We start from the raw sequence: 14,474 nt of genomic DNA, 5'->3' as shown, positions 1-14,474 counted from the left end.
CAAAATTCAATAAAAATATCCCAAGTTTTAGATCCAACGAATATGACGAACCTGTCCATAAGCTTTGTGTACCAGTGTAATTCACAATCCAATGTCCCCGTAATTATGTCGACATAAAGAGGTCAAAGTAAGCCTTTTTAAAAGGCCAATTTGTTTGTTCTTTATGTAGACATTTTAGCCAACTTTAAGAACTAATACTAAATTCAATATTACTTTATAATTTGATTATAATAGCGACTTTTTTGATACTGTTTTTTGTTGTTATAGTTTATTATTGTTTGTTAATCTTTTTCTCTCACACTATTATAAACTATAAACTATCAAATAAAACAAAAGGGGTATAGTCCTTTCCATGACATCGCTCCATATGGGGCGATGATTTTAATTGATCGCCTCTTATGACAAGGGGCGATGTATTGGCTCCTTGAAAGGAGCGATTTAATAGCCCCTTATAACAAGAGGCGATGTTATGACTCCTTGAAAGGAGCGATTTGATAGCCCCTTGCTCTAAGAGGCGATTAAATGATCCTACATCGCCCCTTCATCGCTCCTCCATCGCTCCTTCTCCAAATTTATATTACATTGTACTTTGATGGCCCCTACATCGCCCCTCCATCGCTCCTACATCACCCCTTCATCGCTCCTTCTTCAAATTTATATTACATTGTACTTTGATGGCCCCTACATCGCCCCTCCATCGCTCCTACATCGCCCCTTCATCGCTCCTTCTTCAAATTTATATTACATTGTACTGTGATGGCCCCTACATCGCTCCTACATCGCTCCTTCATCGCTCCTACATCGCCCCTTCATCGCTCCTTCTCCAAATTTATATTACATTGCAACTTGATGGCCCCTACATCGCTCCTACATCGCTCCTCCATCGCCCCTTCATCGCTCCTTCTCCAAATTTATATAACATTGCAACTTGATGGCCCCTACATCGCTGCTACATCGCTCCTCCATCGCTCCTCCATCGCTCCTACATCGCCCCTTCATCGCTCCTTCCACAAATTTATATTACATTGTACTTTGATGGCCCCTACATCTCTCCTCCATCGCTCCTCCATCGCCCCTTAATAGCCCCTTACCTTAATTTATATAAAAAAGCCCCTACATAGCCTCTCCATTGCCCCTTAATAGCTCCTTACCTTAATTTTTATAACATAGCCCCTACATAGCCTCTCCATCGCCCCTTAATAGCCCCTTATCTTAATTTATATAACAAAGCCCCTACATAGCCTCTCCATCGCCCCTAATAGCCCCTTACCTTTATTTATATAACAAAGCTCCTACATAGCCTCTCCATTGCCCCTTAATAGTCCCTTACCTTAATTTATATAACATAGCTCCTACATAGCCTCTCCATCGCCCCTTAAAAGCCCATTACCTTAATTTATATAACATAGCCCCTACATAGCCTCTCCATCGCCCCTTACCTTAATTTATATAACATAGCCCCTACATAGCCTCTCCATCGCCCCTTAATAGCTCCTTACCTTAATTTATATAACATAGCCCCTACATAGCCTCTCCATCGCCCCTTAATAGCCCCTTACCTTAATTTATATAACATAGCCTCTACATAGCCTCTCCATCGCCCCTTAATAGCCCCTTACCTTAATTTATATAACATAGCCCTACATAGCCTCTCCATCGCCCCTTAATAGCCCCTTACCTTAATTTATATAGCATAGCCCCTACATAGCCTCTCCATCGCCCCTTAATAGCCTCTTACCTTAATTTATATAATCCTTACCTTAATATATATAACATAGCCCCTACATAGCCTCTCCATCGCCCCTAAATAGCCCCTTACCCTAATTTATATAACATAGCCCCTACATAGCCTCTCCATCGCCCCTTAATAGCTCCTTACCTTAATTTATATAACATAGCCCCTACATAGCCTCTCCATCGCCCCTTAATAGCCCCTTACCTTAATTTATATAACATAGCCCTACATAGCCTCTCCATCGCCCCTTAATAGCCCCTTACCTTAATTTATATAGCATAGCCCCTACATAGCCTCTCCATCGCCCCTTAATAGCCTCTTACCTTAATTTATATAATCCTTACCTTAATATATATAACATAGCCCCTACATAGCCTCTCCATCGCCCCTAAATAGCCCCTTACCCTAATTTATATATCATAGCCCCTACATAGCCTCTCCATCGCCCCTTAATAGCCCCTTACCTTAATTTATATAACATAGCCTCTACATAGCCTCTCCATCGCCCCTTAATAGCCCCTTACCTTAATTTATATAACATAGCCCTACATAGCCTCTCCATCGCCCCTTAATAGCCCCTTACCTTAATTTATATAGCATAGCCCCTACATAGCCTCTCCATCGCCCCTTAATAGCCTCTTACCTTAATTTATATAATCCTTACCTTAATATATATAACATAGCCCCTACATAGCCTCTCCATCGCCCCTGAATAGCCCCTTACCCTAATTTATATAACATAGCCCCTACATAGCCTCTCCATCGCCCCTTAATAGCTCCTTACCTTAATTTATATAACATAGCCCCTACATAGCCTCTCCATCGCCCCTTAATAGCCCCTTACCTTAATTTATATAACATAGCCTCTACATAGCCTCTCCATCGCCCCTTAATAGCCTCTTACCTTAATTTATATAATCCTTACCTTAATATATATAACATAGCCCCTACATAGCCTCTCCATCGCCCCTAAATAGCCCCTTACCCTAATTTATATAACATAGCCCCTACATAGCCTCTCCATCGCCCCTTAATAGCCTCTTACCTTAATTTATATAACATAGCCCCTACATAGCCTCTCCATCGCCCCTTAATAGCCCCTTACCTTAATTTATATAACATAGCCCTACATAGCCTCTCCATCGCCCCTTAATAGCCCCTTACCTTAATTTATATAGCATAGCCCCTACATAGCCTCTCAATCGCCCCTTAATAGCCTCTTACCTTAATTTATATAATCCTTACCTTAATATATATAACATAGCCCCTACATAGCCTCTCCATCGCCCCTGAATAGCCCCTTACCCTAATTTATATAACATAGCCCCTACATAGCCTCTCCATCGCCCCTTAATAGCTCCTTACCTTAATTTATATAACATAGCCCCTACATAGCCTCTCCATCGCCCCTTAATAGCCCCTTACCTTAATTTATATAACATAGCCTCTACATAGCCTCTCCATCGCCCCTTAATAGCCCCTTACCTTAATTTATATAACATAGCCCTACATAGCCTCTCCATCGCCCCTTAATAGCCCCTTACCTTAATTTATATAGCATAGCCCCTACATAGCCTCTCCATCGCCCCTTAATAGCCTCTTACCTTAATTTATATAATCCTTACCTTAATATATATAACATAGCCCCTACATAGCCTCTCCATCGCCCCTAAATAGCCCCTTACCCTAATTTATATAACATAGCCCCTACATAGCCTCTCCATCGCCCCTTAATAGCCTCTTACCTTAATTTATATAACATAGGCCCTACAAAGCATCTCCATCGCCCCTTAATAGCCCCTTACCTTAATTATATAACATAGCCCCTACATAGCCTCTCCATCGCCCCTTAATAGCCTCTTACCTTAATTTATATAACATAGCCCCTTCATAGCCTCTTCATCGCCCCTTACCTTAATTTATATAACATAGGCCCTTTATGGCTCCTGTACAGCCTCTGTAATTGTATTGCCCCTTCATTATAGAAGGTAGGGCATTAAGGTAAGGAAGGAATGTGACCCTCTACAGTTTTAAATTTAAGTTTTAAAAGGATGACAAGGATGACAACATTTATAAAAGCAAAGCTCTGAAACGGTAGAAAAAAGTTTAAAGGAAGCCTGCAAGAAATACCACGCTTTAACTGCTAAAAGACTGCCACAAGAAGACCCAATACCCCAAATTATAAGCCTTCAGCTTCAATAACAAAAAAGTTCTAGGCATTTCAAAATAGCATTTTATGTACAATGGAATTTTTGAAAGATTTCCAATGCTCATAAAAGAAAAAACAATATTAAATTACGTTGCCTAGACATAAAATTATAACCTTATCTTTGTCAGAAACTTAGATTGCCTGTAACTGATTACATTTTTACAATAAAAACACCACATTTCATAGTCAAAATCTATGAAAAAAAATCGATTTAAATTGCATTTTTAAACGAAAATCATAGCGGAAACAAAGGGGTAAACTAATACAAGCTTAGCTGTGATTGGTTGTTAAGCTGATTCAGCCTTCTGATTGGCTACAGTACATTCGGTACAACGCAAGTAAAACTTATTTTTTTTTAATGATTTTGACTATAAAAATGGGTATTTTTATTGTAAAAATATAATTAGTTACTGGAAACCTAAATTTATGACAAAAAAAATAAGCTTATAATTTTGTTTCTAGGCCACGTAGTTTAATTTTAAAGTTTTCAACATGAGCATTGCAATTCTTTCAAAATTTCCATTGTACATGAAATGTCATTTTAAAATGCCTAGAACTTTTTTGTTATAGAAGCTGAAGGCTTCAAATTTGGGGTATTTGGTCTACTTGTGGCAGTCTTTCAGCAGTTAAAGCGTGGTATTTCTTGCAGGCTTCCTTTAAACTTTTTTCTACCGTTTCAGAGCTTTGCTTTTATAAATGTTGTCATCCTTGTCATCCTTTTAAAACTTAAATTTAAAACTGTAGAGGGTCACATTCCTTCCTTACCTTAATGCCCTACCTTCTATAATGAAGGGGCAATACAATTACAGAGGCTGTACAGGAGCCATAAAGGGCCTATGTTATATAAATTAAGGTAAGGGGCGATGAAGAGGCTATGAAGGGGCTATGTTATATAAATTAAGGTAAGAGGCTATTAAGGGGCGATGGAGAGGCTATGTAGGGGCTATGTTATATAATTAAGGTAAGGGGCTATTAAGGGGCGATGGAGATGCTTTGTAGGGCCTATGTTATATAAATTAAGGTAAGAGGCTATTAAGGGGCGATGGAGAGGCTATGTAGGGGCTATGTTATATAAATTAGGGTAAGGGGCTATTTAGGGGCGATGGAGAGGCTATGTAGGGGCTATGTTATATATATTAAGGTAAGGATTATATAAATTAAGGTAAGAGGCTATTAAGGGGCGATGGAGAGGCTATGTAGGGGCTATGCTATATAAATTAAGGTAAGGGGCTATTAAGGGGCGATGGAGAGGCTATGTAGGGCTATGTTATATAAATTAAGGTAAGGGGCTATTAAGGGGCGATGGAGAGGCTATGTAGAGGCTATGTTATATAAATTAAGGTAAGGGGCTATTAAGGGGCGATGGAGAGGCTATGTAGGGGCTATGTTATATAAATTAAGGTAAGGAGCTATTAAGGGGCGATGGAGAGGCTATGTAGGGCTATGTTATATAAATTAAGGTAAGGGGCTATTAAGGGGCGATGGAGAGGCTATGTAGAGGCTATGTTATATAAATTAAGGTAAGGGGCTATTAAGGGGCGATGGAGAGGCTATGTAGGGGCTATGTTATATAAATTAGGGTAAGGGGCTATTTAGGGGCGATGGAGAGGCTATGTAGGGGCTATGTTATATATATTAAGGTAAGGATTATATAAATTAAGGTAAGAGGTTATTAAGCGGCGATGGAGAGGCTATGTAGGGGCTATGCTATATAAATTAAGGTAAGGGGCTATTAAGGGGCGATGGAGAGGCTATGTAGGGCTATGTTATATAAATTAAGGTAAGGGGCTATTAAGGGGCGATGGAGAGGCTATGTAGGGGCTATGTTATATAATTAAGGTAAGGGGCTATTAAGGGGCGATGGAGATGCTTTGTAGGGCCTATGTTATATAAATTAAGGTAAGAGGCTATTAAGGGGCGATGGAGAGGCTATGTAGGGGCTATGTTATATAAATTAGGGTAAGGGGCTATTTAGGGGCGATGGAGAGGCTATGTAGGGGCTATGTTATATATATTAAGGTAAGGATTATATAAATTAAGGTAAGAGGCTATTAAGGGGCGATGGAGAGGCTATGTAGGGGCTATGCTATATAAATTAAGGTAAGGGGCTATTAAGGGGCGATGGAGAGGCTATGTAGGGCTATGTTATATAAATTAAGGTAAGGGGCTATTAAGGGGCGATGGAGAGGCTATGTAGAGGCTATGTTATATAAATTAAGGTAAGGGGCTATTAAGGGGCGATGGAGAGGCTATGTAGGGGCTATGTTATATAAATTAAGGTAAGGAGCTATTAAGGGGCGATGGAGAGGCTATGTAGGGGCTATGTTATATAAATTAGGGTAAGGGGCTATTCAGGGGCGATGGAGAGGCTATGTAGGGGCTATGTTATATATATTAAGGTAAGGATTATATAAATTAAGGTAAGAGGCTATTAAGGGGCGATGGAGAGGCTATGTAGGGGCTATGCTATATAAATTAAGGTAAGGGGCTATTAAGGGGCGATGGAGAGGCTATGTAGGGCTATGTTATATAAATTAAGGTAAGGGGCTATTAAGGGGCGATGGAGAGGCTATGTAGAGGCTATGTTATATAAATTAAGGTAAGGGGCTATTAAGGGGCGATGGAGAGGCTATGTAGGGGCTATGTTATATAAATTAGGGTAAGGGGCTATTTAGGGGCGATGGAGAGGCTATGTAGGGGCTATGTTATATATATTAAGGTAAGGATTATATAAATTAAGGTAAGAGGCTATTAAGGGGCGATGGAGAGGCTATGTAGGGGCTATGCTATATAAATTAAGGTAAGGGGCTATTAAGGGGCGATGGAGAGGCTATGTAGGGCTATGTTATATAAATTAAGGTAAGGGGCTATTAAGGGGCGATGGAGAGGCTATGTAGGGGCTATGTTATATAAATTAAGGTAAGGAGCTATTAAGGGGCGATGGAGAGGCTATGTAGGGGCTATGTTATATAAATTAGGGTAAGGGGCTATTTAGGGGCGATGGAGAGGCTATGTAGGGGCTATGTTATATATATTAAGGTAAGGATTATATAAATTAAGGTAAGAGGCTATTAAGGGGCGATGGAGAGGCTATGTAGGGGCTATGCTATATAAATTAAGGTAAGGGGCTATTAAGGGGCGATGGAGAGGCTATGTAGGGCTATGTTATATAAATTAAGGTAAGGGGCTATTAAGGGGCGATGGAGAGGCTATGTAGAGGCTATGTTATATAAATTAAGGTAAGGGGCTATTAAGGGGCGATGGAGAGGCTATGTAGGGGCTATGTTATATAAATTAAGGTAAGGAGCTATTAAGGGGCGATGGAGAGGCTATGTAGGGGCTATGTTATAGAAATTAGGGTAAGGGGCTATTCAGGGGCGATGGAGAGGCTATGTAGGGGCTATGTTATATATATTAAGGTAAGGATTATATAAATTAAGGTAAGAGGCTATTAAGGGGCGATGGAGAGGCTATGTAGGGGCTATGCTATATAAATTAAGGTAAGGGGCTATTAAGGGGCGATGGAGAGGCTATGTAGGGCTATGTTATATAAATTAAGGTAAGGGGCTATTAAGGGGCGATGGAGAGGCTATGTAGAGGCTATGTTATATAAATTAAGGTAAGGGGCTATTAAGGGGCGATGGAGAGGCTATGTAGGGGCTATGTTATATAAATTAGGGTAAGGGGCTATTTAGGGGCGATGGAGAGGCTATGTAGGGGCTATGTCATATATATTAAGGTAAGGATTATATAAATTAAGGTAAGAGGCTATTAAGGGGCGATGGAGAGGCTATGTAGGGGCTATGCTATATAAATTAAGGTAAGGGGCTATTAAGGGGCGATGGAGAGGCTATGTAGGGCTATGTTATATAAATTAAGGTAAGGGGCTATTAAGGGGCGATGTAGAGGCTATGTAGGGGCTATGTTATATAAATTAAGGTAAGGAGCTATTAAGGGGCGATGGAGAGGCTATGTAGGGGCTATGTTATATAAATTAGGGTAAGGGGCTATTTAGGGGCGATGGAGAGGCTATGTAGGGGCTATGTTATATATATTAAGGTAAGGATTATATAAATTAAGGTAAGAGGCTATTAAGGGGCGATGGAGAGGCTATGTAGGGGCTATGCTATATAAATTAAGGTAAGGGGCTATTAAGGGGCGATGGAGAGGCTATGTAGGGCTATGTTATATAAATTAAGGTAAGGGGCTATTAAGGGGCGATGGAGAGGCTATGTAGAGGCTATGTTATATAAATTAAGGTAAGGGGCTATTAAGGGGTGATGGAGAGGCTATGTAGGGGCTATGTTATATAAATTAAGGTAAGGAGCTATTAAGGGGCGATGGAGAGGCTATGTAGGGGCTATGTTATATAAATAAAGGTAAGGGGCTATTAGGGGCGATGGAGAGGCTATGTAGGGGCTTTGTTATATAAATTAAGATAAGGGGCTATTAAGGGGCGATGGAGAGGCTATGTAGGGGCTATGTTATAAAAATTAAGGTAAGGAGCTATTAAGGGGCAATGGAGAGGCTATGTAGGGGCTTTTTTATATAAATTAAGGTAAGGGGCTATTAAGGGGCGATGGGGCGATGGAGGAGCGATGGAGGAGAGATGTAGGGGCCATCAAAGTACAATGTAATATAAATTTGTGGAAGGAGCGATGAAGGGGCGATGTAGGAGCGATGGAGGAGCGATGGAGGAGCGATGTAGGGGCCATCAAAGTACAATGTAATATAAATTTCAAGAAGGAGAGATGAAGGAACGATGTAGGGGCGATGTAGGAGCGATGAAGGGGCCATGGAGGAGCGATGTAGGGGCCATCAAAGTACAATGTAATATAAATTTCAAGAAGGAGAGATGAAGGAGCGATGTAGGGGCGATGGAGGAGCGATGAAGGGGCGATGGAGGAGCGATGTAGGGGCCATCAAAGTACAATGTAATATAAATTTCAAGAAGGAGAGATGAAGGAGCGATGTAGGGGCGATGTATGAGCGATGTAGGGGCGGTGGAGGAGCGATGTAGGGGCCATCAAAGTACAATGTAATATAAAATTCAAGAATTAGAGATGAAGGAGCGATGTAGGGGCGATGTAGGGGCGATGTAGGGGCGATGTAGGGGCCATCAAAGTACAATTTAATATAAATTTCAAGAAGGAGAGATGAAGGAGCGATGTAGGGGCGATGAAGGAGCGATGAAGGGGCACTGGAGGTAAAGGACTATGGAGGGGCGATGGAGAGGCTATGAAGGAGCCATCATGGGGCTATAGTATAGCCTCTTATCATAAGAGGCGATATTAACGCCCCTTCAAAGGAGCTATTAAGAGGCCATGAAGGAGCTATAGCATAGCCTCTTATCATAAGAGGCGATATGAACGCTCCTTAAAAGGGGCTATCACATCGCTCCATATGATAAGAGGCTATGCTATAGCTCCTTGAAGGAGCTATAGAAAATCATCGCCCCATATGGAGCGATGTCATGGAAAGGACTATACCCAACAAAAGTAGGATATAAAAACTAGAAAAAAAAGAAGCCATAAAAAGCGCAATTCAAAAAGGGTACCCTACTTAAAAGATGTAAAATCCTGAGAACTAAAAAAAGGTTTCCTGAAAAGAAGAGTCCATGTTAGCAGTTTTTGAGATCTTTAGGCACATAAAAACAGACTAACACATAAACAATAACTGACGGACGGTTAGACAAAGTGAGTTACAAAGTAGCTTCGCTACTAAAAACAAGCATTCTCATACATTCACAAGAATAAACACACAAGCCCAAACAGAAGACTTAAAATTGGTACTAAGTAGTCAGAAAATGTACATAGGTTTTAAAAGTATAAGGGCAAATAACAACTAAAATGCTTCTAGAAGTTGAATGTAAATCTTAAGTTTCAAAAATCTCTTTGTTTTGTACTTTTTAGTATAGAATCCCTTTTACAAATTATCTGTACAGAACATATACTGTACAAAAACTGACTCTAAATTTACATGTCATCTTAAATCTGGTGGGAAAATTAGTTGAAGTCCCCCAAATTAAGATTTATTTGAAGAGGGATGTTTTCTCATATGTTCATAAAAGAGATATACAAGATATAGATACATACTCTATAAATTAGCCAATAGGCCAATAGGAGAACAGTGGAGGTACATCCGGTTATATTTTTGGTAAAAAAGTTAGAGATTTTATTACGAAAATCGCATTTTGTAGGATTAAGCTTTTCCTATATCGTGTAAAATTTGAACACAGTAATAGTGTCTGACTGATTATGACATAACAAAAAAAATTAGCCAATGAGAGGCCACAATGAATTTTACCATTGGTCAATAACGGCCTCTCATTGGCTATTTTTTTTTGTTACGTCATAATCAGTCAGACACTATTACTGTGTTCTAAAATTTCTTCCCTCGTATAATGTGAAGCATATGAAAAACAAATTTGATAATTCAGCTATGAATAGTTAAATATCTTAGAATAAAGTTAAAGCTTTCGGGAAAGTATATCGTCTAAATATTTCATCTATCGTATTATTGGAATAAACCGTATAAAGCAAAAAATAAATAAAGGTATTTGTCTGCTAGAATAAAATTTTTAAGTTTGACGGATTATGTGACTAGGTTAGCCATCTATATTTACTATTCTATTGTTCACAACTACTTGGCTTTTGTTTATTTTAGTTTCTATACAAGGACTTGGATATGCATTCTTAATAATATGGACAATTTTGTCTGAAGTACACACCTCTTCAAGAAGTGAATCAAGCAAGTGAATAGGTTAAGCAAGAAAAGCAAACAACATTTTGATAATAAGAAATTACTGTTTTGCAAATAATTAAAAAGTTTGGGAAAATTATAATGTAAACGAGGTTTATGAAAGATAAAGTTTGTTGGTTATTTTTGATAAAGCAAGCTCTTGATGATATAAAAAAAACTGTTGATTAACATGAAATTGACAAACCTAACTCAAAATTGTCAACCATTTCTTAACTGTAGAGCATTTAAGCTTCTAAACAGGACAGACATCGATCAAAGTCATGTAAATTAAGAAAATTAAAAATTACAATATTAATTAATAATTAAGACACCTTTTAAAATACAGATTATTGATGGTTTTATATGTATAAAAGAAAGACCGATTTTCTAAATTTCTCATTTCTTTATATAAATAATTATCCCTTACCCTGAGAATGTGTTTATGAGTTATATAGCTTGGGAAGCTTTAGGCAGTATTCTTATCCAATTTTCAAGGGTGTTAAAACTAGTTACTACGCACCTAGCATCTAAGGGCTCTGTATTCTAGGGGCAGAATATATATAATAATAGCCTAAACCCATTACATGACTCGTGCAAAGTTTTTTTTTTAAGTATTGGTCTTCCAATAATATTACGGAAAGGACTTTTTAACGTTACATTTTATACAAAAACAAGGATGACAACATCCATAAGTAGCGAAGCACAAAAAATCGTCGATGGGAATATACAGGTAGATTTAAAAGGTTTTTACTAAAATCAAGAATAGATTTATTGGATAAAATAAACATGAAACCTTGTTTTATTTTGCATGATGGCGATGGTCAAAGTAAATTATATTAAAGATGCTCATAACAATGGGAAAAATTATTTTGATACTGAAATACCATAAAAGTTTGAAAATTGCATCAAAATAAACAAAGATATGGGGAAATATGTAAAACATATAAAAATAGCCAAAAACCTGATAAAAGGCAGTCTGGCCGTCATGGCTGTTTTATTAAAACGACAAAAAATTTAATTTTTAAATCCTTAACTTAAAAAATTTGGAAAATCAGACCATATACACTGAAGATATGGAAAAAAGTGTTAAATATATAAAAATAGCCTAAAACCTGCCAAAAAGGCAGTCTGGCCGTCATGGTTATTTTGTTTAAAAGACGGGAAATTTAATTTTGATATCTATAACTAAAAAATTTTGAAAATCGGACTATAAACACTGAAGATATGGAGAAAAATGTTAAATATATAAAAAAACAGCCTAAAACCTGCTAAAAAGGCAGTCTGGCCGTCATGATTGTTTTCTTTAAAAGACGGGAAATTTAATTTTGATATCTATAACTGAAAAAATTTTGAAAATCGGACCATAAACACTGAAATTATGGAGAAAAATGTGAAAAATATAAAAATAGCCTAAAACCTGCTAAAAAGGCAGTCTGGCCTTCATGGTTGTTCCTTTAAACGACGGGAAATTTAATTTTGATATCTGTAACTGAAAAAATTTTGAAAATCGGACCATAAACACTGAAGATATGGAGAAAAATGTGAAAAATATAAAAATAGCCTAAAACCTGCTAAAAATCGGTCCGAACGCCAATGATGTTTTATAGTCAATTGTGCTCCTTAATGATGGGAATGTTGTCAAAAAATTTCAGCATTCTATCTTTTATAGGAGCTGAGTAAATCCCATTTCCCCCATAGCGTTACGGACGGACGGACGGACGGACTGACTGACGGACGGACGGACGGACAAAGTGAATTATAGAGTAGCTTCGCTACTAAAAAGAAATGGGCCCTAACTTATCTGCCAGTGAAAAACTCCAACTTCAATTATGAATTTGTTCTTCGTTTTTCCCATTTGAATATGATTACAGCAAAAACATTTATTCTTATTTAAGATCATTTTTTATTTAAAGAAAAAATAGTTTTAAATACTTATTCTTATTTTCGATTAATATATTATTACTTTGATGTTGCACTAGATTTTTATGAAGTGGTGCTCGCAGCTGGCTAAAAAACCGATAACTCTATCCACCCCCTTTACCCCATACTGGAAGAACGAACTGCCCAATAAACAAGGGTTTTATTAGGCATTTTTATAAGTAAATTATTTAGACAGGTATAATCTCTAAATCACAATATTTCCATTTTACAAGTGTGGGGTTATTAGCAAGCTGCTCTATAAATTAGTTTGTTTGGCACATGTGTGTGTTTAGATAAGGATAACACACACATACACATACACACATTCAAGCATATGTGTATTGTATCATGGAGGGAGATGACATTGGAGTGTAAATTTCACTGGTACCCAAAGTTTTATGACTGCATTATCTTGTTCGTCAGCTCAATAACGTTGGGTACTTTAATTGGTTGGTTCAATATAGTTGTGTCCAAAATTTTCAACCAATAATTATAATTTATAGAAGTGGAGTTTGAATATCATCATTGGGGATGTATATCAATTTATCATTTGTTGTCTTGTCCCTTAAGATCCCTGGTATTGTGTATAAAGCCCACAGCGTGGGTGCTTCTTAAGACTCGTGTTCTCACGATCTTAAGGGGCTAGATTCAGATCATGTTTCTCTCCCCCCCCCCCCCCAACCCTTCAAACTTTCCCCCCAATCCTAAAATCTTGGATGACGGGTAAATAAAATCTGAAATATAAATGACGCAAGTGAGTACAAAATATATACGCATATTTTGGTCAATTTTGGTGTTTTTTTAAAAATGCAAAATATAATGATAACTATTAAAACAATTTTTAAGTATAACTTTTATCTTATTAGGATAACAATTAAAAAAGAAAAATATTTTTACTATATGCAATTCGTGTTCAAACACCTAATTGAAAAAAATAATGCAAGATATAGCTTTTATTTTAAGATAGACTAGGGGCAACGCCCCCTAGAAGCCTTTAGGTATTATTAAAGTGGGAGGGGGATAAGTCAACCGCCTTTCTACTTTTTAATTTGAGTTTTAATAAAAAATATTATAAAAAAATTTTAGGTAGGGGATTTGAAATTGGCGCATTTGTATAAACACCAGTTAATGCACAAAAATAAGGGGGGGAACAAAACAAGTTTTAAAAAATCCGAGATTTCGAACTACTGTCATCAAATCTTGACCTTACTCTCTTTCTCTCTCTCCATCACATCTTACATCTTGTATTTGTTTGTTCTGGGTGTTTCAGGCAAACCACAAAAAAAAATCTTTAACAAAGTAGCAAAACTCAAAAATATTGTTGTAACTAGAATTTTCACCTATTGAGGTAGAACCTGGCTAAACGGGAAGGCATATAGTTGACATACATATTAAAGATTCAACGTCGACTATATTTTAAATAATAGACTTAATTGACACATTATTAATATTTTAAAGTTAGTATGTTTTTCAACCTAATTTAAAAAAATTACACTATTCTAAGACATAAAGATATATTTCGATTTTAGCAATCATTTTCAATTCATTTTGTCTCTTGTAGAAGTGAATCAAGCAATATTAGCTTGGTCGTTTTGACATTATTAATGCAATCTGCCTGATATTTTATTGACATAATGACCAGCATTAAGAATTACAACTAGAAACTTTTATCTTCTATATAACCTATGTCAACATAAAGTAGAAAAGTTTGTTTATCTTAAGCAAAAGATCTCGGAAAATATTGAACCGAATAGTCTGTACTTTTCGAAATAGCTACATAAATGATTTTCGCGGTTTTAGGCTATTATTTTGACCTTTTGTGATGATGCAAATAGTGTGGTAAATAGATATTTGATTAATCATGACAAT

The 14,474-nt window shown here is 37.3% G+C and overlaps 1 protein-coding gene across 3 annotated transcripts in view; it reads right to left on the bottom strand.

Moving 5' to 3' along the window:
* Nop60B (dyskerin pseudouridine synthase 1 Nop60B) overlaps nt 1-14,198 on the bottom strand; it is a 581,533-nt gene extending 567,335 nt beyond the window's left edge. For all 3 annotated transcript variants that reach the window (XR_013879118.1, XR_013879119.1, XM_080159066.1), the window contains exon 1: nt 14,160-14,198. The gene's annotated coding sequence lies outside the window, so the exon portion shown is untranslated. The remainder of the gene's footprint in view (nt 1-14,159) is intronic.
* Nucleotides 14,199-14,474: the final 276 nt, after the last annotated feature.

The sequence above is a fragment of the Acartia tonsa genome, chromosome 4 (assembly GCF_053477335.1).
Source record: "Acartia tonsa isolate MP-2025a chromosome 4, ASM5347733v1, whole genome shotgun sequence".
Lineage (NCBI taxonomy): Eukaryota > Metazoa > Arthropoda > Copepoda > Calanoida > Acartiidae > Acartia > Acartia tonsa.
The sequence above is the reverse complement of the archived record's forward strand: the minus strand, read 5'-3'. Positions and strand labels throughout refer to the sequence as shown.